At 46.0% G+C, this 24,994-nt stretch overlaps 1 protein-coding gene across 1 annotated transcript in view; it reads left to right on the top strand.

The window, feature by feature from the left end:
- The first annotated feature begins 135 nt into the window (after nt 1–135).
- LOC138515858 (actin-like protein 7B) overlaps nt 136–24,994 on the top strand; it is a 94,348-nt gene continuing 69,489 nt past the window's right edge. The window contains exon 1 of the mRNA XM_069630609.1: nt 136–240. The gene's annotated coding sequence lies outside the window, so the exon portion shown is untranslated. The remainder of the gene's footprint in view (nt 241–24,994) is intronic.

Below are 24,994 nucleotides of genomic sequence, written 5' to 3'. Positions count from 1 at the left end.
CTGTCAAATAAATACAAGCGTAGCTGAAAAACATCTCCATGGGTGTCTACTGACATCACAATGGCATGCAGAGAAAAGTCCATCTACTTTGTGATGTCATGGAATCCTGCTCTGCTCATGTGCCAGAAGGGCCTTCTTTTCTTGCATGAAAGTCCTGCACAAGGATGCACGACATCTCGGATCTCAGCAGTGTCACACCCACATGAGGAAAATGAAGGATCCCACGCTTGAGGTTTGATAGTAAGTACTACCGAACAGTGTGCATGCTGTACCTTTGTTTCTCTGGGGCTCGATGGGTATATCCTAATATATTCTGGGAGGTCAGGGTGGTACTAGGGTATCCATTGACAACCCTGTTAAAGTTTGGAATGGGAGTGCTTTAAAGAGTGTAGATAGCGTGACATTTCACCAACATGGGAACAGGGAGAAAGCTGGTCAGCATGGTGGGGGTTATTAATCCCCAAAAATATGTAAGAAGGATGTATGGTGAAATATGGTGGTGTTATGCTTCACAAATCAAATTAATGTAGTAAATTAATGGTGTAGGACAGGAGCCAGAAAGGTCATGCGTACAATGGTGGCATGTCTGCAACAAAAGTCCTAGAAAGAGAGCTGAGAGGGCGTATATTTCTATAGTCTGGAGGAGCGGATTACGAGAAAGTATGAGACATTTCAATATTGTAAGATTGAGAGAAAGCCATAGCATGTCATAAGGTGCCAAATATTTGGATGAATAAATATTATTCTCCCCTTTTTTTCATGTATGTATATTTTTTTTAAGTGCTTACAGCATTTTACAGGTTTACAGTGACTTTTTCGAACGCCATATTTTCGAAATGCCATTTTGTCAACACAAAATTGCAGAATTTTCTTTTTTTTTTTTTAAATTTATTTTTGAAATGGGGGGTTCCCCCCAACCGCCCGTTTTTTTTTTTATTGACAGTTTTTTTTAACTAACGAAACAAAAACAAAACATATATAAAAAAATAATGTGAAAAAAACATTTTCGACATTTTTTTTCTCCACAAAATGGCATTTTGAAAATATGTTTGACAATTTAACCGGATACCCATTTTACATGCCTTATGCATCAAAACAACAGTCATGTATGCATATTTGAAACTAGCACTGTCAGTTTACATTATGCCCAGTTATTAAATTCCCTGCCCATTGTCATATGGCTGTGTGAGATCGCTCAATCTCTTTACGGCCTGCTTTCCAAAAAGTCCTCCTGTTGTTGTTGGGAGGTTGCCGCCTTCAGTCCCTGCAGCCGCCACTGCATCTTGGCCATGATGGGAAGCAGTCCTGCAGTTGAACATCCATGAGCGGGGAAAGCCATCTGCCTTCTAGATCCACTTTCCACAGGAAAGCTCTCCTGGATCTTTTGACCTTTCTTCCCATAGGCCCTCATGTCTGTCCTCTGCCTTGCTTCTCTTATCCTGCACTGGTCCTGACCCTCCTCGTCACTCCACCTCATGCTTCTCCTTCCTCCCAATGTATAATGAGCCATTGCAGATTGGGACTTCACCATGGCCTTAGGCAATGCATGCATAATATAAACTCTGGAATATAGGTACGTTGTGGGCAAGTTCTTATTTAAGTTTAGCTCCCTAACAGGGAGTTCAGGGGTGCTCCCAACCAATCAGAAAGCTTAGAATTGGAACTTTACCTCATGATACAGCCGGTGTTCTGAGCGTCCTAAGATGCAGGAGGGCCACTATCTTCCCTGCCCATGGGACAGCAGGTAAGTGCTTCCCTTCACCCCCAATTTCCACCTCCTCTCGTACATTTCTGCCCCACTGATGCCCTACTTTCCTGGAGCTTCTTTGGCCCCCACCAACGTCAGGAACAATTGGTAGTGGCTGCCATTGAAAGGGAGAACGGACTAGGTATAGTTCCCTTCTCCCATGCCAATGGCAGACATTTTGTTTTGCAGGTTTTTGACATTTTAGTTATAACACATAGCATCATTAATGCATTTCTTAACCCCAACATTTAAACACCCCTCTCCACCCCCCTCGCTATGGATCCTCAAAACTGACACCACCAAAACACAGGCAATTGGTAGCATCTCTTCTCTAAGTCAGGGTTCTCTTTCTGGGTATGCCTGAACCCAGGGCGATTGAGTCTCTCCCCGAATCCCCAGCCTGGAACACGGCACAATCAATGTCACTTCCTGTAAGGGGGGGTTTAACCCTCTCCCTCCATCCTAACAATCTACCCTCCCGTATTTCTCAAAAAAGGGGAGCCATACACCTTCAGTATCAGAACTAGACTCGGCCAACAGGTGGGTGAAATACTCCATATCATATATGGCCTGGATTTTGGAAACCCATTCTTTCTCCAGAAAGAATACGCAGATTTTTCTACAATTGGGTGAGGCAACATCTGGCAGCAACGAAAATAATATGAACCATACGGCCTTGTTCCTCCTCTGTGCTGAGCCCAAAATGAACAAGCCATGGGGAGAGGTCTCTCTGAATTCCATCAACCCCCTTTATCCAAGACAGGACCTCCCTCCAATATGTCTGCACCCTGGAGCACCCCCACCACATGTGGAAGTAATCTCCTTTTTCACACTGGCATTTCCAACAACGGGGGGGGTTGTATCCATCCCTCATCCGGGCTATTCTCACTGGGGGGTAGTGCCATCTATGTAGCAGTTTCAGGACCTGATGTCTGTGTTGGAGGGACGCAGTGGAGCGATGAGCCCGCCTGCACATTTGCGCCCACAGTATGTCCCCTATATTTTTTCCCAGGTCCTGTCCCCATTTGATTCTTTATCCCCCGGGATTGCACAGAGGAGCAATTTGTAAATCCCGCTATCAACCCTCTAGACCCTGTCTGTGTGATCAGAAATCTCTCAAAATCTGTCTGCTCCCCCAAATCTCCTTAGTTAAGACTCCTTTTAATTGTAGGAAGTGAAAGGGCTATAGTTTACGCAGTCTTCCAGTCTCCCCAGAGATATGAAGGCACCTCCTTCCCACAATTGTTCCACTCTGCTGAGCCCCGCCTCATAGCAGGACTGGAATGCCAATGGTTCCTCAATCCCATCCCTGAGTGGGGGTGCCCACTGCAGCTCAGAGGCGACAGCCATGTCGTAAGCCATCTGTTCTCCCCACCCTCTTTCCAGATGGTCCACAGAGCCCGCAGGACTGGATGACGTAAGACTCTATTTGGGATTTGCCCTCTGGGGACCCATAACCATTCATCCAAAGTGACCGGGGCCAATACCTCGTTATCCATGGCCACCCACTGTTTCTCTGACTTTGGATTAAAATGATGCACCAGGACGCTTAGCTGGGTCGCTTTATAATTTGTTACTACATCTGGAAATCCCACTCCCCCCTCCTCTTTTGGCCCAACTAATGTCCCAAAGGAAATCCTGTGCTTCTTCCCTGCCTAGAGAAACTGCAACAAGGTTCGCTTCACCTCAGACAGGAAGAACATGGGCACGGACACTGGCAGCATTTGAAACAAGAATACAAATTTGGGGAGAACCACCATCTTTATGGCATTCAGCCTCGCCATCCAAGAGAGCCCCAATCCCTCTGATCTCTCGTTTCACGGCTGACCAAAGGAGGACGACGTTACCAGGAAACAGATCCCCAGGGTGCTGTCACCTGTAGCCCCAAATATCAAAACGTGTACTTCTGCATCCGGTATGGAAGCCCAGCCACATATTTCCTTTCTCCATCTGGCAGCTCCCCAATCGGAAACCCCACAGATTTCCCCAAGTTTACTTTAAAGCCTGACAACCTCCCATAGAGTTCCAGACTTTCCAGCACATGATTGGTGGAATGAGATGGTCTGGTAAAATAGAGTAGGGCGTCGTCGGCGAAGAGGCTTATCTTACAGTGCAGCTTGCCCACCATAACCCCTCTGTTGTTACTGTTGTCCCTGACCGCTGCAGCCCACAGCTCCATCTCCAGCGCATAAATCAACTGGGAGAGGGGACAACCCTGGCGTGTGGCCCTCCTCAGTGGTAAGGGCCCAGATTCATTCCCGTTAACCACAACCCTTGCAGTGGGTTCCGAATACAGAGCCGCTATCCAACCCATCCACCTTGGGCCCATTCCCAGAGACGTGAAGACCTCCTCCATAAAGACCCAACTCACCCGGTCAAATGCCTTCTCTGCATCCAGGGATAACAGAAGCACCCCCCTCCCCCGTACCATCTGCAAGCTCAGAACATCAAGAGTTTTCCGATTGCCATCTGCCCCTTGCCTATTTAACACAAACCCCACCTGGTCCAGGTGAATCAGTCGGGGCAGGTATGTTTCCAAACATTTTGCCATGATCCTGGTCGATCCTGGTCTTTCCCGGGTTTTGGTATGACAACTATCGAAGTCTGGAAGAATGTCGGCGGTATCGTGTCCCGCCCCACCATCTGATTAAACAGCCTGGCCCCGCCAACAGGGTTTGAAATTGCTTATAAAAGTCAGCTGTGAAGCCGTCCTCCCCTGGAGCCTTCCCTACCTTCAACCTCTTGATGGTGCCCCCAACACCTCTACCCTAGGTATCTCTTCCTCCAAAGTGTCCCTCTCCATCCCTGTAAGGTTGGGGAGGTTCTGTTTGGCTAAGTACAGCCGCATGTCCTCCACCGATTTCCCCCATTGGTCGAGCATACAGCTCCTCGTAAAAGCTTGCGAAGCAGTCCGCTACTTCCCGCCCCCCTTCCGAACCCGACCCCTTACATTCATGACTCCCTCAGTTCCATAGCCAAGACTGACGACTCCACTATCACCATGACAAATAAGTAACAAACTGAACCAATGCAACCTAGCTTCATACTGAATGTATGTGTTACTGTGTAACTGACCATATCATTACCATGGGCCTCATTACGAGTCAGGCGGTAACCGAGCCAGAAAAACCGGCAGGTTACGGCTGGACTCGTATTACCATTCCGCCTCCGTGATTCCCGGTAATTCCGGAGGCGGAATTCGGTAAATCCCCCTTCCCATGGAGTCCCATAGTCCCATAGGACTCCATGGGAATGGGGAAGTGGAAACACCGGCACTATGCTGTAATGATGCTGGTGTTTCCACGTCCGCCTGCAGGCGGGTGGTTTTAAACCCGCCAGGTCAGACCTGGCGGGAGTGACACCTCCCGCCTGCAGAACTCGAGATCAGCAGGTCCGGAAAGAACGGTGGTGGTGGATTTACCACCAGCGTTCTTTCCGGACCGGCCTACTCGTAATGAGGCCCCATGTATCAAATGATGCCATTATGTAACCGTCTGATCTCATGACTATGTAAACGTATCTTTCAAGTTATTGTAACCAACTCCTTAAGTCACAGCGCCTAGCTGCCTTTGGGCTTTGTGCGCTCTATAAATGCACAAATAAATAAATACATACATAAACCCCTCTCTCCACTCTGCAGCCTCTCACCCTATTTGACAGAAGGGTCCCCACTGTATCCCCCCTCTCATAATGTCTCTGTTGTGCGCACCCGAAGTGTACACCAAGTGTACTGGCTGTTTGGCTGTTCGGGTGAGCAAGGGGTGAGGGGGAGAGAGACCCGACTTGATTACGCGCCATTTTGATAACAGCCTTTATTTCATGGATTGTTCTGTTTGCAATCTCAGATATCTCACTTGCAATTTGATTCACTTCTTTCTGTGCTGCACCATTTCAGTGTTACTTCTAACCTATCATAACTACGGGCTGTGGGGCGTGGCTTATAACGCTGCGTAGTAGTATTCGCGCCCTGTTTTCTGTTTACTTTTTTCGGCAGCCCGCTGCTGAGTGGGAAATCTAGTGCACCGATTCCTTTCAAAGGTGTTTTAGCTTATGCTAATTTATAATCTATCAAGTCAACAGAGAGTGATTTCGACTCTTATATCGTAACCTATAGTGCGATGATTTTTGCACAGTTCTCCATCACATGCACCAGGTTGGGACGCTTGAATTGAGATGAGAATAAGTTCATTTGTGTAGCTCTAACTCATGTTGTCAATTACTTATGACAATTGCTTTTGCATTAATTCCACATTTTTGAAGTGGAACTACTTGAGATTACATTATCTGTTATTTCTATAGAATATTAATTGATTATGGCTAGCAATCTAAGAAGCAGGTGTATTTGGAAATCCTTAGAATGAAAGCACCCCGCAATGCCCCACCCATAGTGCTTAGTGGGGCTAGCCTAATGCACTGCGATACTAGCTAAAAAAAAGACATTGATTTTTCTTTGGTGCATTTAAATCTAACCCTAATGCTAGCACCACCACTCAGCCACTTAAAGACAACACCATCTGTCATGAGGTTGCCTTCATGCATATGCGCGCCCAAACACACACCCTCTCGGAACTGATGGTGGACTCGCACTCCCCTCAAAGGGCCTTTGACATTTCTCCTCCGATAAGCTTTCTGAGTCAAGAGTATGCGGGATAATTCACACACTGCTACTACTGCCATGGTATCAGATTGCCCAAAAGGCTTGCCTTCTGACATATCAATCCTTGTCCCTGCAGTAATGGCAGAGTTGGAAAAAAGAGTGTGTCTCTCTGGCGGTCCTTCCATGCCAGTTGCTGCACCGGCAGGAGGTGTTGAAAATGTTCACGTGCACCACAAAAAAGGAGGTATTGAAGCTGATAAGACCACACCACATAATAATGCAGCTGGTAATGATTCGGTACTAATGACTCCTTCTGCAAGTTCACCCAAACTAAGTCCCTCATATCTTGAACTAAGAGACTGCGAACATTTGTGTCGGTTCCTATAGATTCTTAAACATCAATGCCACCGCTTCCTCCTCGGTCACACAGATCAATCCAACGGTGGACCTGCAGAACTTGGAATCCTCCTTCCCTGTGATAACAAGAATATTCAACTTTTTAGACAAGGATCGTGACTACACCCACTACGAGCTTCGGGATATAAAAACATCAATGTCTGATATCTTGTCAAAGTTAAATAAACTGGAAGGCTTTATTCGTGCCGACATGTATAGGTTAGAACGAAGTAGGCCGACCATTGCTAAGCCACCAACTACAACTACTAGTTCAATAGCATCACAAACAACCAAGACTCTTAATGTTGATTAAACTACCCAATCATATGAAGCACACACTTCTTCTAACACTCCCACTCGATCATATGCACAGGTTCTAGGGGGAGCTGCTGAAACTCACCCCACGCATTTAATGGATTACAAGCAGCTATGTCAAAAAGTGCTTTCTAATTGTGATAAAATTGATCAGATCCACTATTTTCTTCAGATTGGAGGGCCCCTGTGTACTTATTTTTTATTTATTTTGTTTAACCATTTTTTAAAATTATTTTTTAAAAAATGTTAGTTTAATTTTTAAACTTTTCATTTGTCTCCAGTTTTCCAAATTTGCTTTTAACTCGTTATAGGTTTGCCAAGGCTTAGAAATTGACATTGTAAAGATGAGTTTATGCGATCTGCCGTTAAGCATCTCCATCCACCTCTCTTCTGTCTCCATCGTCTGTTCACTGATCTTATAGTAGGTTCCGAATCTAGATCTTTGTTCGGAGAGTTTATTAAATTCCATTAGTAAGTGGAAGAGTGTTTGTGATTGTTGAATATCTGAGCAAAAGCGGCAAAAGTCTTCTTTCAGAGAAATTTGTCTGATTTTGGCTAGGTAGGAATGGGTTGGTATTGTGTTCATTCTAATTTTCAAGTATATTGCTCGCATTTTGGCATCAGGAAAGATGGTCAGGTAAGCTGGGAGTTCGTTGATAGATCTGATATCAGTCTTGCATTGTAGATTGAGGGTGTATTTCGTTTTCTCTTCCAGGGTTTTTATCCAATCGTTTTTCATTCTTTTTGTTTTTGCGTGTTGTGGGCTTAGCGTTAGAAGAAATCTCTCACGAAATGCTGTTTTCATAGAGTGTTCTAGATTGTTTTTCCATTTGGCAAGCATTATGTTGTTCATTGTTCCTTCGTGGGTCTTCAAGATTTGAATTGCTGGTGTTTTCTCATTGGTGAGAAGCTTGCGGTATAGGTCTAGTTGTTTCCATAAGACGATTGAGCCAATAGACTGTACTGCTACTTCATTTCTGATCCTGGGCATAGGAAAAGAAGGTGGCCGCTGGAGGATCTTACGCCAGAAGGAAGCTTCTAATTTTGTCCAGCCGTAGTCCGTTGCATTTATCATGGCTTCTGTTCCATAGACTATTGTCGGGATGACCTTTTGTTTGTAGTATGTGATTATGGGTTTGAGTGAATATTTGCCAAATTTTCGGTGGATCACACATCCTTGTCTTGCAAGAGATTGGATCTTTTGTTCTAGTTTCAAAGTCCACTCTTTTTCGGTTTTGTATTGGTTTATGTGGATTCCCAGGTATTTGAATGTTGTAACTTCTTCAAGCTGATTATGGTTTAGATACATTTTTAGTTGTTTCCCATTGTTATTGATCGATTTGGTCAATTGCATTATTTTTGTCTTTTTTGTATTGATGGTGAGTTCGTTGAGGTTCATGTAGTTACTTAATTGCGTGAGACTGTTTTGTAGGCCTGAAGGAGTCTTGGCCAGAAGGATAATATCATCTGCATATGTCATGATTTTGACCAGTGTTGAATTTATCTTTGGAGCATTTAGGTCGTCAGGTTGAAGGTGTATGTCAATGTCTGCGGTGAAGAGATTGTAGAGTGTAGCTGCGAGGGGGCATCCTTGTTTTAATCCATTTTCGGCTGGTATTTTCGGAGTTGTATGGCCTTCTTGTGTAAGTCTTATTGTTACAGTGGTATTTGAATAAAGTTGTCTGATTGGTCCCAAGATGTCGTTAGGGCATTTCCATTTTTCAAGTTTGTTCCAGAGTTTTTGCCGAGATATCCCATCAAAGGCCTTATGAAGGTCTATGAAGGCCACGTAGATTTTTGTTTTGTTATATATTGCTTCATGTTTTACCAAGTTTAGCAAGAGTAGGTTGATATTTGTCCCGACATTTGGAGTAAAAACCAGTTTGTCTTGTTGAGAAGCGATGTGTCTCGGTTGCCCATTGATTGAGTTTTTTTAGTAAAATCGACGCGAAGAGCTTTCCTAGAGGGTCTAGTAGTGCAATTGGCCGGGAATTTGTCGGGTCATCTCTCGGTCCTTGTTTGTGAATGGGTACAATGGTTGCAGTTTTCCATGATGTTGGTATCCGGTTTAGCTTATTTATGAGTGTCCTGTTTCTCATTAGATTGGCCCATGAATGCGGATCTTTCTTTATCATTGCATTTGATGTCCCGTCGGGACCTGGTGCACGGGAGATATTGAGTTTTTGTATGATGTCATAGATTTCTTGATATTTGCAGGTTACTGTCCACTTTGTGTCTGGTCTCTTTGCTGTTGTTTCAGTTTCTGGTGAGCGTGCTTTGTATATTTTTGTGTAATGTTCAATCCATCGATGTTCTGTCACATTTCCTGTCAGTTTTTGTTGGTGAACTGAATTGTTGTTCAGGAGATTCCATAAGTCACAGAGATTGTGTGTTTTGTAGGTTTGTAAAATTGATTCTGCGTCTGCTTGTAGTATCATCATGCAATGCGTTTTGATCCAGTTGTTGTAATGTTGTTTTGCTTTTATTTGGATGAACGATTCCTTATCTTTTCTTTAGTTGTCGCATGGGTTTTCTCAGTGTCCTTTTCCTTTCGGTGGCCTCCTTGTTGTAGGAGTGCCGATGAGATTGTGAGGTTTGTTGTGTAGTTGGTATATAGTAGGGTTGAAGTAGCCATTGGTAATTTTATTTTTGTTCATCGGGTAGGGTAGTTTGCATGAATTGTCTTGTAAGTGAGGTTATTGCTTGTTGGGTTATGCATAGTTTTTTCCCAGCTGTACAGACTTTTAGCGAGACCGATTGCGTGGGCTGTGGTTGATGTGGGATATCTTGTCCGTGTACGACTAGTTGATTAGGATCGCTCCTTCTCGTTGTTATTATGGTTGCTGTTTGTACTGTGGCTCTCAGTTCTTTCGAGAGATAAATGTAGTCAATTATGGCAGATGATTTACCACGGGACCAGGTGGGGAGAGGCTTGTTTGTTTCCATTTTTATTAGCTTTTGCAACAATCAAACAACACACAAAAACAAACTTAGCAGTACATGTTATCCATTTTGAGTATTTCGTATCATATTAGACTGTACTGTTGTCTCCCCTTTACCCTCCCCCCTTAACTTGAGCCTACTCCATTTCAACGTCCTCCATTACCTCCTCTCGGGGTGTTCTCTCTTATGTACTTGAGAGGTCTTATCCTCGCTTAAGCATATCTGGGTGGACCCAACCAATGTGGCTACTAAGTGCCTCCAGGCCGTCAATGCATCCGCTTCCCCCCCCCCCCCTTTGTTGGCTGCTTCGGCCCATACCACCGTTTCTGTTTCAGCCCACTTATTGAGGTCATTCCACCAAACCTCCACCTTAGGCCTGTTGCATGCTTTCCAACCCATGACAATCCTGCGCTTGGCCAGTATGTTAGCTATGTCTTTAGGTTTGCTCACATGCTTGAACTTGCGTGGTCTAGAAAATCCCTCCACTATACATGCCCACACCAACTCTACATCTAGCATGATCCCCTTTTCCATCAGGCGGTGGGCCACTTCTTTCCAGAATGTACTAATTTCCGGGCCTGCCAAGAACATGTGGGTCATTTCCGCATTCACTTCTCCGCATTTGGGGCATGATTGTATGTTTGCATTTTTAAATCTGGCTATCCTCTGGGGGTGGTCATGTACGCTCTATGAGTTACATATAGCTGGATTTGTTGTAACCTTGCATTTCTGGACACCTTCTTGTGGTACCTTTGGGCTCTCTCCTCCAGCTCATCGTTCATACCTTCCCCCACTTCCTCTTCCCACTCCCGTCTTAGCTCGGTCACCTCTTTCGCAACCCAGCTCATCAGTAGTTCATAGATATGGGAAACTTCGTGCCCTCCCTCTGCGATGTCATAGATTGTTTAAATGGTTGTGCCTGGTTGGTCTTCCAACACTATTTCAGACCATGTCTCTTTCACCCTTCGTACCAGCCTGGTATATGTAATGTATTGCCCTTGATGTAGGCCTGTTTCCCCCTACCAATGCGTTAAATTCCAGTATCTTCCCATCTTGCCATATGTATCCCATTGTTGCACTAGCCACCGATTCCCAATGCCTGCGTATTGTTTTTCTCAATTGGGACGTCCCCTTTGGTTAGTGCTACTAGTAGAATTTGCGGGGAGCATGGGGTCGATTTGCCATCCCAATTTCAGCATTCTCGGACCTCCCTTTATCTCCGATTTGGGAAACCATATCCATTCCTTCAAGAAATATGGGGTACACTCTGACCTCAGCAGTCTGGACTCTGCCGTTAGGTCTTCCGATAGCCATTTGGCCACATATTGTAGTTGGCTGGCCCAATGATAGATCTCAAAATTGGGAAGTTTTATGCCTCCTTTATCATATATATTTTGCAATTTCCACAGGGCTATTCTATTTCTAGTGTTGTGCCAGATAAAGCCTCTGCATATGCTCTGGAGTTTGGTAAAGAATCTTTTAGGTATCATGTACGGTATATTTCCAAAGAAGTGTAGCAGTCTTGGTAGTACAACCATTTTCAACAGGGTCGCCCTATTTACCATAGCTAGAGGGAGTTTAGACCAGAATCTCATACTATTCTCAGTGTTTGTTCTCCACTGTTTGGTAGATATATATCCCCAGGTATCTAAAGGTTTTGGTCTCCCAGGGTATTTGCAGTATGGGTAAGTGTTCCCGCGGAATTCCTTTGTATCTTCCTAGGGGGAATATGCACGATATTTGGGGGTTGACCACAATGCCCGAGAGCAGCGCAAACCGCTCCATTACTTCTAGGATGTATTGCAGGTTTTCCTCCGGGTATCTTAAGTATAACAACATATCGTCCGCATACAACGATATTAGGTGTGGCCCTCCCTTTGTGAAAATCCCCACTTCTCCGTACTGTTGTCTGAGGTATATCGCTAGGGGCTCTAATGCTAGGATCTATAGCATCGGGGACCACGGGCAACCCTGTCTGGTGCCTGTACTGAGTTGCCACCTTTCTGAAATAACCGCTCCTGTCTTAACTCTGGCCAGTGGTGAGCTGTACAGCAGTTTGACTCATTTTAGGTACTCTGGTCCTATACCGTATTCCTGTAAGGCCGCTAACAGCCACGCCCATTTAACAGAGTCGAAGGCCTTCACTGTGTCCAATGAAACTATTGCGACTTCTTGCGCCTCTGTAACGCTCACCTGATTCTCGCAGAGGCGCCGGTCTTGACTGGGCGACTACCGTATCTTCAAAGGTGATGTGTAGCACCCGGTTGGCTCTTTGGGCTGGACCTCTGTGCACTGTATGCCTGACGTGTAGAGTAAGATGTCTGCAGATAGAAAATATGGGGTTAATGAACTGGGGTTATTGGGGTGTCCCTATCTCTTTCCTCTTCTCCTCTCCTGTAGACCCCCAAAGGTTAACGCTCTCACCTTAGGTAAGTGAATGCCGAGCTCTCCATCTGCCTCGGGGCAGGGTGCTGTAACCAGTTTCTTCACTGGATAGGTAGCGCAGGCCTCTTGACTTCAGAGGACTGCTGTCCGTCGTTTACTGCACGAACGGTAAGTTTCGAGTCATTCAAATGTCTTTAAAGTCTTTAGTAATGATGTCTCTTGTTTTGCAGGGTTCCGGCAATGGCGGATGACGGGCTGAAGTGAGTTGAAGATGGAGCCCGTGTGATGAATAGAAGCGCCTGGAAGCACGTAAGTAAGCGCTTGTTGCCTGCTTCACGATTCGCTCTAACTGTCTTTTTATTTTGCAGGTACGAGTTCGGAGCGGCTGCAGGGTGCCGGAATACCCACTGGATTAGATGTGGAAAGGAGTAATGGCACGTGAGTATTAAAGTTCCCCAATGTCTTTAAACGCACCTTGTTTTGTCTTTCAGATGCGGATGCAGCGCCGAAGGCCTCCGGAGCGTGCGAAGAGTTGGTAAGCTTTTGTCTTTCAGATGCCGGAATGCAGTATGAAGACCTCCGGAGCGCACGAAGAGTAGGTAAGCCTTTGCCTTTCAGATGCCGGAATGCTAACCTGTTCTTTCTTGTCTTTATAGGTGTTGCTGAAGACTGGATTCAGGATGGTAAGCCTTTTTCCTTAGGCCCAGGACCGGATGCAGAAGACACGATGAGCGTTCTGCTGCAGAGGGTGCAGAATAACGCAAAGCAAGATTCATCCACCGGGTGTGGTTTAAATAGCCTCCTGTAGTGCTTAGATGTCTCCTTCCACAGCCACGCCTAAGTAAGAAAATAGTTCCTGGTAAGAAAAGAGTTCCTGCCTTCCAGAAGAGTTCCAGTGTTCTAAATCTAGGGAGTGGCTCCAGCCCCACCCAACAGGAAAAGTAGTTCCAAACAGAAGAGGATCAGAGGCTCAACTGGCAGGCAAGTAAGCAGCATGGTCTGCTGCAGGTAAGTCCACCCAAGCATTATGAGCCCGGCGCTTCCAGCGCTGGGACTGGGCATATTTGAGCCTGGTGCCACTGGCGCCAGGACTGGGTCCAAAAGGTCCCAATTGGGACTGGTTGGCACTTGGAACCTGGGTTATGGATCTGCTTCCAAGGGAGTTGGGAAAACCCTGACCTTTTGGAAGCAGAGATCATGACAGCCTCCCCTTCTGTCTGCTCTATGACCCGGTGAAGCCTCCTAAGATTATCTGATATGCTTCTATGTGGGACGTAACCAGTTTGATCAGGATGTATGAGTTTGCATATGACCCATCTCAGTCTCCCGGCCAATACTCCCGTGAGTATTTTGCTGTCCTTGTTCAGCATGGATAGCGGTCTATACGATCTGCGGTCCATGCTCGGCTTGTTGGGTTTGAGAATCATGATGATTATCGCCTCTCTTGAGGATTCTGGCAAAGTTCCGATTTCGAAAGCTTCATTTAACATGGCCAATAGTGAGGGAAGCACTTCCGTCTTATGTTTTATAGAACTCGCTAGGGAGTCCATCCGTCCCCGGGGCTTTGCAAGTGGGCAATTCCTCGATCACTGCTTCTAATTCTTCCAGTGTGATAGGGGTGTTTAAGTCTACTCTCTCTCCAGCACTCAATTTGGGTAGGCCAATATCTTCTAGTGTTTCCACTATCTCGCTGCCTTTTCCTTCATCTGTGTCTCCATACAATGATTTGTAAAACTAGAGGAACCCTTCTTTCACTACCTCTTGGGTATTGAGCATCTGTCCTCCCTCCCCTTGTATAGCTCTAATCGTATGTCTTGGTGTTTCACTTTTATATAACCATGCTAACAGCCTCCCGGGTTTGTCTCTGCCGGCGTGCTGCCTCTCTATATATTTCTTATAGTTTAGGTTGCATAGCCTCTCCCAGTGTCTTTCGCATGCTTGCTGCAAATGGTTTATAATATCAGCCTCGTCTAGGGAGTCTCCTCCACTGGGCGTGGCCGCCTCAAGTTCTTACTCTGCCTTCTTCAGTTCCTGTAATATGCCCCCCTGTAGTCCTTTGGATTTAGCTATCACTGATCCCCCTCACCACCACTTTGAATGCCTCCCACAGGGTGCCAGCCAACTTTACGCTTCCAGTATTATTTTCGCCATGTTAGGACCAGTGGTGAGTGGTCTGAAAAGATTCTAGCTCTATATTCAGTCTGCACTATCTCTCCTATTATTTCCGGGGAGGCAAGCATGTAATCTAACCATGTATACAGATTATGTGGGGCAGAGTAATGTGAGTAGTGTCTATCATATGGGTGGTGTAACCTCCAGATGTCTTCTAGCTTAAAGTCTCATCAAGGTCTGCAAGATTCTAGCTGCACGGGTGGGTTTGTCCAATTTCTCATCCGACCTGTCTATTTTGTGGTTTAGCGTACAGTTGAAATCACCTCCCCATATGACCGCCCCCACCCCCCAGATATGGGCTTAGATTACTATATAGGGTCTTAAAGTAGGCCACAGTAGCTTGGTTCGGGGCATACGTGTTGATAATACACACTTCTCTGTTTTCTATCAGTCCTCGTACTGTCCCCATCCTCCCATCCGACTCCACCGCGGATCGTAGAAGCTGAAAGGGGACATGTGGTGCCACCCAGGTGATTACCCCTCTAGCATATGCCGAGTATGTTGGCCCCACAGTGGGCCCTTTCCATTTCTTCCCTATCACCTCTTGTTTTTTTTTTTTGTGAGGTGGGTTTCTTGTAGTAGGGCAATATCTATTTTCTGCCTCCTCAGGTACATCATAATTTTATTTCTCTTCAAATAACTATTTAGCCCCCTGACGTTCCAGGTAACTATCTTAAGTTCCCCTGTCATTATCCATACCCAGTTCCGCTTTTGTCCCCTTTCACCACCTGTATCTTGGCAACGGCGCATGGACGTAAGCTCATTTCCTAATTAAAACCACTGCACACCCTCCAACTCCCTTACCACCCTCCACCCTTCCCATACTCAACTGTTGCCCAGCTCCATCCCTGGATCTCAGAACTTCCTGCATTTAGTACCTATTTGGCAGGGCCGATACTAGGGACCCAGCAGGGGGTTACTGCACTATCGGCAACCCGACTAAGCTATCTATAGGGGTGTAGGAATGAGTCCATCGTGTCTCCTGTTATTATGCCTCATTATGTTATGCTTATTTAGTACTGCGTGCTCAGCCCCCAGCCCGTTACTTCTAAATTTGCATTGTCCTATCTGATATTCAAGTCCCAATGTCACAGTTTATACAGAACCTCAGCTTCTGGGATCACGCCTCACTTTTCCGTGCCATCCTCCTTCTGGCTTTGTTCCCAACGAGCAATTCTGGGCATCCAACCACTCCATCGCATCCTCAGGGGTCTCGAAGAACAGGGCCTGTTTTTGTGGAACACTTCCAATTTTGCCGGGTACATCAGCATGTATCTGTAGCCTGCTTCGCAAACCAGAAGTGAATAATTCGGATATGCCATAAGAGATGCGGATGCTCTTTGTATTGTGCCTCCCGTCCGGAAGTGTTCCAGGATCTTCTCCCTGTCTCAGTAATTCAGTATCTTGGCAATTATTGGCCTCGGAGGGGTACCAGGGGGGGTCTTCTTGTAAGGGCTCTGTGTGCTCTCTCCACCGCGAACCCTTGAGTGAGTGTCCCTCCTCCTATTTCCTGGAGCAGCATGGTCTCGACATAGTCCGTTGGGTTAGGTCCTTCCTCGCCCTCCGGTAGACCCACTCTGCGTATGTTGTTCCTTCGGGTGCGTCCTTCGGCTTCCTCCGCTCTATTCTCCAGGTTGCTTACTTGTTGTTTCAGTGCATGGATCTCCGAGGCGTGAGGTGCGCGAGCGGCCGTATTTGTGGTCACTTCTTTCTCCAGCTCACCTGTGCGCTCTGCCATTGCTCGTGCGTCTTGTCTGAGTAGGTTGACGTCCTCCTGTACTGCGGCACTTTAAGCTCCAATTGTCGCCTTGAGTTCGGCCATGGCTGCCTCTAGTTTCATTTCCCACGTTGCTTTTAAGTCTGAAATTGCACCCAGGATCTGTTGATCATTGTGTGTTGGGGTTGTGTCTATTTGTGGATTCCTGTCTTTGTTCCTGGCCCCCTCCGATGGCTGTGGGGTCTTCGTGAATTCCTCCAGTGTGGATTGCTTTCCTTTAGTCTTGGGGTTTGGATGCCATCACGATGGCTCTGTTTGTTCCAGTTCAGGATGGCTAGGGTCTGATTTCTATTAGTTGCACTATGGAACCCTGACGGTCTCAGGAACTGAGGGCACAGCCAGGGAGGGTTAGGATGTGTTCCTCCGTATTGTGGGCGTACTGCTGCTGTGGTCATGCCATGTCGTTCCCTTCCCAGACCGGTGACATTATTTTGGGAGCCTTTCCACAGGAAAGAGGGTGTCACCCGTTTCTTCTAGTTCACTTCCGAGCAACTCTGATTATTTAGTGCAGGGCACTAAGGGGCCACTTGGGGTATTGTGTGGCATGAGCAGACTTGCCCTTCCACTGTCCAGATAGCATCTGCGTTAAGTATGTTCTGTGTTGTCTCTATGTTTTTAGTGTTGTAGGTTACTGGGCCACAGGTTTATGTGTGTGCCCCCTTCTCAGTGTCGCTTGGGTCTCGCCCCCTTCACGCTCGATGCATCCATATTTCCATATGTAGTCAGGATGCAGGTAGTTCATGGGCTCCCTTAATTTCGCCCAGGCTGTGCTGTTCAGGGCCGTGTCATCAGCAGGCAATGTATCATAGATCTATGGGTTCAGCGCAGAGGGCCACTTCACTGTTGCCGCAGCACCTCTCAGCTGCGTCGATGCTCTGCTACAACCAGAAATCAATGGGGGTAGTGGCATTCAATGGCGCATTTATCCGTTGCTGCGCTCTGGTCTCCCGGTATCAATCCGTGGCTAACCGCTCTTCAGTACGTTCGCATCACCCCCAGGTCATTACAGCTGAGCTCGGCATGTATTCATTTTGGCTCCAGTGTTTAGTTCTTTGCATTCGTTGTCCACAGTGCTGCACGTGTCTTTTGTCTCTCCACGCTTTGCAGTGCTCAGCACTGGGCTCCCACCCGGGTCGCTATCTCAGATTTCACCTCATATACATCTTGGCGACGTATAAGAGTTCTGTGGTCTCTGCGTTCTAGGGGCTTCCTATTACATGTGTCCGCCGCTAGCATAGACCGTTGTTGGTCAGCTGTTCACACATACGTTCTTGCCAGTATGTGTGGCTTCCGAGCCCTTGTTCTCCGTGGTGTGTGCAGGCGGATCGTGTGCCAGGGCACTTTGGCACAGCGTCCGCTGGCACGCCGCAATGGCTTCTCCCTTGGTTGCACTTCGTTTAAGTTCAGTCCATTGCATGCAACAATGACTCACCGCAGTGTCTTGCAACAGTGTAGCAGCCTTCCCGTCTCAAGGGCTCGTCGGAGAACTGGCGTTCTCAAGCACCCGATTGCTGCGGTCCTTCAGCGGGGCACCCTTGTCTTACCGTGCTCTGTAAGGCGAGCATCGTTCATGTCCAGCTCCTCATATCAGTGCTTTCCTTTGTTCTCGGGTGTCCGCCATTTTGGCTCTTCGTTTGCCGATCTGGTCCTTCATTAAAAGTCTCCTAACTTCTGTCCCGCTTTGCGGTTTCACACTGTAGAAGGCTTGTTGCAGGCCCTTCGCGTTCCGACGGCCACCAGTCTATTTAGATACTTCCTCAGTAGTAATTGATTGTCGCATACTTCAGGATCATTATAGGATGGTCAGGAGCTCACGGACACACAGCCTACTAAATGGCTTCTAGGCCACGCCCCTCCCCCCCCTATGTACTGATAACCAGTTTGTTGAATCCACCAATCCAAAGAACGGTAGTCAAGATAAATTAGACAGCCCTTCTGCACTCGCTAATTTGATTTTTGTCGAAGTGACTCTGGATACTGGGCCTTCTATTCAATTCTTATCCCGGAGAGAAAAACGTTTGCACTTAAGGGCACTAAAACGCAAAGCCAGCTGACAAACTGCTCAACAGGCGCTTGACAAAAAATAAAAAAAAGTGACAGCTGTGAAAACGAAAGAACATAAGGCTGTTGCAAATAATAATTGTACTCCAATTACTGTAGAGGCAGTTATTGATTTGACTGAGCTCACCGAAGAAAGTAAGGTAGCCCTGCAACTAAATAGTAAGCCCCCTAGAACACTTTCCTTAACTGGCCATGTCCCTAAGGAGAAAGCCCTTAAGGCAAAAGTCTCTGTTAACTTAACTCCACACACAAGTCCCACTAGGCAAGGGGAATATCAAGACCTATCCAGACAAGTTGAACAAACAACCATCCCGGTCGTTCCACGACAAACACAACTTTCAGCGTTTTATAAACAGATTCCAAATAAACCAACCAGGCCTAGCTCTTGAGGCTAAGGGACAACCTATTATGGCTGACTCCATGCCAATGTACTCTTCTCCAGCAGCAGAGAAATCTCCCGAACCACCTATAACATCCAATACTGTTTCTGCTAATAGTTCGACAAACACTAAAATAATTGATTCTTCACAATCAAATGCCATCTCTATGACAGACCAACATACTACGCCAACAAAGACAGAGGAAAATCCGTTATCTAATTCCTCTGCTTAAGAGATTGTCATGGACAACTCATCGAATATAGTTGGTTGGTTGAGTAATTCCAGCAGCAATGGTGAAAAGCGACTTAATCTTTTATTCTACAGGCTTTTCATACAATTCCGGCTCTAAGAACTACTGTATGATCTGTGAATTCCAATCCTCCTTCCTAACTAAATTAATATGTGCACACAGAACTGATCTTATTTTGATTGGTCTAACCCCGCATTTGTTTGGTTCTAAAGATGACGCAACCACCTTTAATGAGACATATGAGGCGATCATACCTAAATCTACCTCAAGTGAAGCCAGGTCATTTGTTACTGCCCTACCGGACCTGGTGGTGATCACCCAACTTGCTGCCCTTTCAAAGATCAGCAAGGATTGCTCATGGCTGGCCCCCTTGGCTATTAGTTTAAATACTGGCAAGGAGCCCCAACCAACACTGTAGCCAACCCTTCTTAAAAATTGCCTCCTGGAATTCATGCGGCTTTTCTAACTTGTTTGTTTGGCTTCATTCTACTTCTCCATCCAAACTCTTTGATATAATCCTTTGTCAAGAAATCATGTGTCGGCAGGATTTCCAAATGAATGGCTTTTCGGCATTTCTTTCTGGGGCACAAAGGGGCATAGAAGGATGACCCTATGGGGGGTTGGCAATTCTTATTAACAATAGTCTTGCAGTGAGATCTCAAATTGTGGCAAGTTCACTGGAGATCTTAGCCATTTCAGTATCCTTTGGCGATGCGTCCCAGTTCTCCTATCTTATGATCTCAATTTATTGGAATCCGGCCCGCATACAGTTGGACAAAATGTTTGACCATCTCTCAAAGATATTAGAAGAGGCTCTGGTTCTAAATCCTGAGTACAGCATTATCATAGGGTGCGACTTCAATGCTTGGTGTTTATACTCCGCTTCAATTTCAACCTTCATCCAACCCAGGGATGATCCATCTTCTTCTGGTGTGCAAGGCTACCGCTGGTCGGAATACCTCTCACAATGGGATATTTTTTTCTGGGTTTTGACTCTCGGGTTCCCTTGGTTACTTGGAAGAGTGGCTCAAAGAGTTCTTGCATAGATTATTTTGCAGTTTCGTCTAACTTGCTTGGTCTTTGCAAACCAGTATTTATAATGAATCCTGTTTTGGGGAACCATGTGATTATTTCTCCAACAATCCAACAGGTGGTGGTGGCCTTGCCGAGGGATTACAATGTAACCTTTCCCTACAATGGAACTCCTATCTTTGTGTCTGTAAAGCAGTAGACGGTAGTCGGAATGCAGGGTTCACAATGAATGATTTATTGCTGATTTAAACTTTCAAACAGCCTCTCATTATAAACAACAAAACATGCTTAAATGTGGTTCAGCAGGCTTGCTCGGAAAAATGGGTGAATCAATTCAGAGTTCGCATGAATGTCCTCTTAAGCTTGGCTCCTCTTTGAAAAAACAAAATTATCAGGTCACATAAATTCCTTTTCCCGGACACTAGCTTTCCATTCCTTCGCCAGCTGTCCAAATTGGGTTTAAAAAAAACGAAAAACAAACATAGAGGGTAAACCCACGGAAAACACTTTCCTTTGGAAATGGTTTACGGCCAGACTTTCCTTGTCAGTGAATCCGCTTCGGTAGTGTTCCCGGCGCTGCCGCTCTTCGAGCCTCTCCTGGCGGAGGGGCTGCCTCCTGATAAGGATCTCCGCGGTGCCGAGCCTTCAGCCTCCTAGTACGCCCAGTGTACATCACCTGGGGATTCCTCCCACTTCTCTGTGGTCTCCGGCCAGGGCTGCTGCTGTAATGAGAGACGCCTGATGAGTTTCCCGGGGCTTCTTTTAACTCATACTTTGCTCCTCCCCTCCCCTCAGCTTCCACCCGCCTTTCCTGCCCACTTCCCACACCTGCAGCCAGTTTGCCTTCACTCCTCCACCCTGCTCCATGCACTGTTTGTCCCACACCTGCAGCCAGCTTGCCTTCATACCTCCGCCCTGCTCCATGCACTGTTTGTCCATCCCAACCTGTACTGCTATGGGGGCATCTGTCACTGTACCGCATGACAGGGCTGTATCTATACCGCTTCCCTTTGTTCATTTTATCTTTTCCCCCACCTCGTCTCCATTTCCTGTGGTGGTTTATGGGACATGATGATTGACAAACAATTGTTAGCCGATGAAAATGTGGCTTTTACATTTTTTTCCACTACAGCAAGTAGTATATAGGCATATGTATATAATTAAATCGGAGTTGGCCAAGTTAGCCCAAATGTAGGATTTACCCAAAGTAAAGCATGCCCAACCTTACTGTAGGGAGATTACCTGGCCAAAACACTGCAACAAAAATCTGGCCTTGAGATAATTAAAATCTATCAATTTAGTCCCGGAAGTCTTCTACAAGAAGAAAAAGGCTATTTGCAATGCATATAGAAACAACTGCTTAAAAATTAAGTGCCAGCTTCACAATCTGGATAATCAAAATATTGTTTTTCATCTATGCCATAACAACCGGGGATCCATATGGGCAATGCCAAGAGCGGATTTCTCAAAGCTAAGGACTTAGAATCTAGGCAAAGCTATGTTAAAATAAACTTTATGATCTGGATTGGTGTCACACGATCAATCGTATTTCCTCATTACGATCATATAAGGAAATCTCACAATTCATCACAAAACGGACACCTTGTCAGCTATATCTGGTGCAATTTCCCTGCAACAAATTGCGTGATCTTTACTTAAGGTTCAAACTGAATCAGATTCCAACATATGAGAGAATTAAGTACTTGTACCCTCATATTAGAAAGGACGCCAATGAGAATTGTAGATTTTGTAATATTCTATCTCAAAAAGAAACAATCAAACATTTGGTTATTTTCTGTCATTATTTTGAAGAGAAACAAACTCTTATTTTTGGAACCTCGAAAATTGGTAGTACCGAATCATCTAGGGAATGGCTTTGGACTACATGTATGTGGGGGACTAGTATCAGCCTGATTCTCTGTCAGGAATCACGGGTGGAAGCTGTGGCATTACTGGAGGCTCTAGGCATCCTTCTCCACTCCCGCTCTAGTCCTCATCCAAGATGGCGGACGCTAGTATAAGAGCAGACTCCGCCCCCAGCTCGAGGCGTTGTATTTGTGTTGTTTGTCTACAGTGCTCCGCTGCGCACTCCGAAGTTTCCTTCCTGTGCCTTCCGTGTTTTTCGTTCCTTTGTTTCCCTCTTGCTAGTTTCCAAGTTGTTCTGTTTCTAGTTCTGTCCACTTGCTATCCCTATCTTCCTTCGGTAACTGCCTTTCTAGCTATTCTTTCCCTGGGCGTTCTACCGGCCTTCCCTGATTACCGAATAAACCTCTTAGATTTCGGCTCCTCTCCGCGGCGTTTCGCGATTCCGTCTGATTCCATGGTAGCGTTCGGAACCTCTCTCTCTGGTTTTAAACACGCCTGATTCCTCTTCTTTCCCGGTTTTTGCCGTCTTAGCATCTAGCCCTTCTACCTTTTTCTGTATCTCTCATTCTACATCCTTCTCTTTCAAGTCAGTCGTGATTCCCTTCTATGATGCTTACTTTTCTCTTTGTTTGTCCAAAGGCTGTATCTCTTCTTACCTTCTTTGTTAGCAGCTCTTTTCCGTGTGTATCCTTTAGTTTATTTATATCATCTGGACCAGCTGCTACTTAGCTATTCTTACCCATTCTCCGGTTATATCCTGTACTCATCATTCATTGACAATTACTACTCCTGCATACGAACTTACCTTTTATTGCTGCATCTTCTGGAAAACAAGGACTTCGGTTTTCAATTCTGTGAGGCTGGACGTCAGGGTTTTTTCAGCCTTTCGGCTTTTTCCCTGAATTTGGGGTTGGCTCCCCAGGGTCCCCCGAGGGCAGGTTCCCATCCCTGCCAAGGTGGCCTCCGGAGGAGCCAGACCCTATCTACAAGATTGGAAGGATCGAAAGCCTAAGGAGAGGCCATTATTTGACAAGAGGGAATCCTGCATGAAGTCTTCTTCTGTTTCCAAGAACAAGTCATCAGAGGAATCGGGTGAGGAGGAGATTTGGGAAGTAGGGTCACGGCCTGACAGCATACAACTCCCAATAATTCCCATGGCGTCCTTAGAGCAGTATCAGGAGTTGGCGGTAGCTATGCAGAATCTCACTGTGGAAGTGCAAGCTTTAAGGACCGAGAATGTGGCACTTCGACAACAGGTTGTGTTACATCGTGATGATCGAGGTGATTTACCACCCATGACGCTATCCTATGGCAAGTATGATGGGTACCCAGGAGGTTTCAAGGACTTTATTGATGCCTGCGAAGTATATTTCACCTTCAGACCCCATGCTTATGAGACAGCTTGATCCCGATGTCGGGTTTTTCATTGCCAATCTTTCCGGAAACGCCTTATCTTGGGCCACCCCATTGGTCACTGGCAATGATCCTTCCTTAAATGATTATGACTGATTTGTGGAGTCACTTAGAGATAGATTTGACTGTCCTGAGGTACTTTATTCTTCCCTGGAAGCAATATTATATGTATGTCAGGGAACTACAGATGTGCAGACGTATATCTCCCGCTTTCTGAGATTAGCGGCTAAGGCTAACTGGCCAGATTCCGCCAAACAAACTATTTTCCGACGTGGACTCCATAATGATATCAAGGATGAGCTAGCATGCGTGGCGCATCCTACTTCCTTTCAAGAACTGATGATCTTGTCCTTACAGATCGAGTTCAGACTAGAAGAACGTTGCCAAGAGAGAAGACCGCGTACCACTCCTCAGGCTATTATCCTACCTTCCCAACCTTCCCAGTCTCCTAGGATCAGCCACACTGCGGATGAACCAATGCAAATAGGGGCCACACGGGGTCCTTTAACACTTGAAGAACGAAGGCGACGTTGAGACTCAGGACTCTGCATGTATTGCGGTTCCTCTAAACACCTATTGAGGAATTGTCCTGAAGTCCCACCCAGGAGGAAGGAAAACTTCAGCCCCCGCTCCTATGCAAGGGAAGTATCGCGGGAGCTACCTACAACCCTTGCAACTACTCGGGATCAATAGAAGACATAGAAGACAGTCGGCTAATGGTCTTCCGAGTCTTACTTTGGTTGTCCGGTCCAGAACCCACGGAAGTCATGGCAATGCTGGATTGTGGTGCTGCCGGCAACTTTATAGATGTAAACTGGGCCAAAGAACATCTTGTTTCTACGAGACCCAAATTAAGACCCATTCCAGTAGAGGGAGTCGATGGAACCCCATTGTCATCTGGTCCCATCCTAAGGGAGAGTAATTCACTAAAGATGAAGTTGGGAGAACATCAGGAATTACCTGGTTTTTGATTTGATCAGAGCAGCTCACTTTCCTCTGGTAATCGGAATACCGTGATTGAGGAAGCATAATCCTCATATCGACTGGGCATCTAATCGAGTGAGTTTTAACTCACTATACTGCGGTTCTAACTGCATGAACCATCCTTTCATGGAATCAGAAGAGGAAGAGACTAGCATCATCAGAACTAAGACAATATCCTCAGTTCTGCTGCAGTATCAAGAATATTCAGAAGTATTTCAGGATGCTTTACCCAGATTGTTGCTGCCTCACCGTGCAGAAGACTGCGCCATAGATCCGATTCCAGATTCCATAGTACCCTTTGGTCGTATGTATCCTCTATCTCTACCAGAAAGGCGTGCTTTAAAGGACTACCTAGACACCAACCTACAGAATGGTCTCATTCAGGAATCTAAATCTTCCTGTGGAGCATCTTTATTTTTTATCCCTAAGAAAGACTCCTCTGAATTGCGGCCATGTATTGATTATAGAGGTCTAAATCAAATTACCATCCGAGATCGTTACCCCATGCCTTTGATACAAGACATTTTGCAAGCAGTACAAGGAGCAGTTTATTTCACCAAATTAGATCTCAGAGGGGCCTACCATCTTCCAAGAATAAAGAAGGGTGATGAATGGAAGACAGCCTTTCGAACCCCTCTGGGTTTATTTGAATACAAGGTGATGCCATTCGGTCTGG

Source organism: Ambystoma mexicanum, chromosome 6q (assembly GCF_040938575.1).
Source record: "Ambystoma mexicanum isolate Mex_15411 chromosome 6q, UKY_AmexF1_1, whole genome shotgun sequence".
NCBI lineage: Eukaryota > Metazoa > Chordata > Amphibia > Caudata > Ambystomatidae > Ambystoma > Ambystoma mexicanum.
This window is presented reverse-complemented; position numbering and strand designations above follow the sequence as displayed.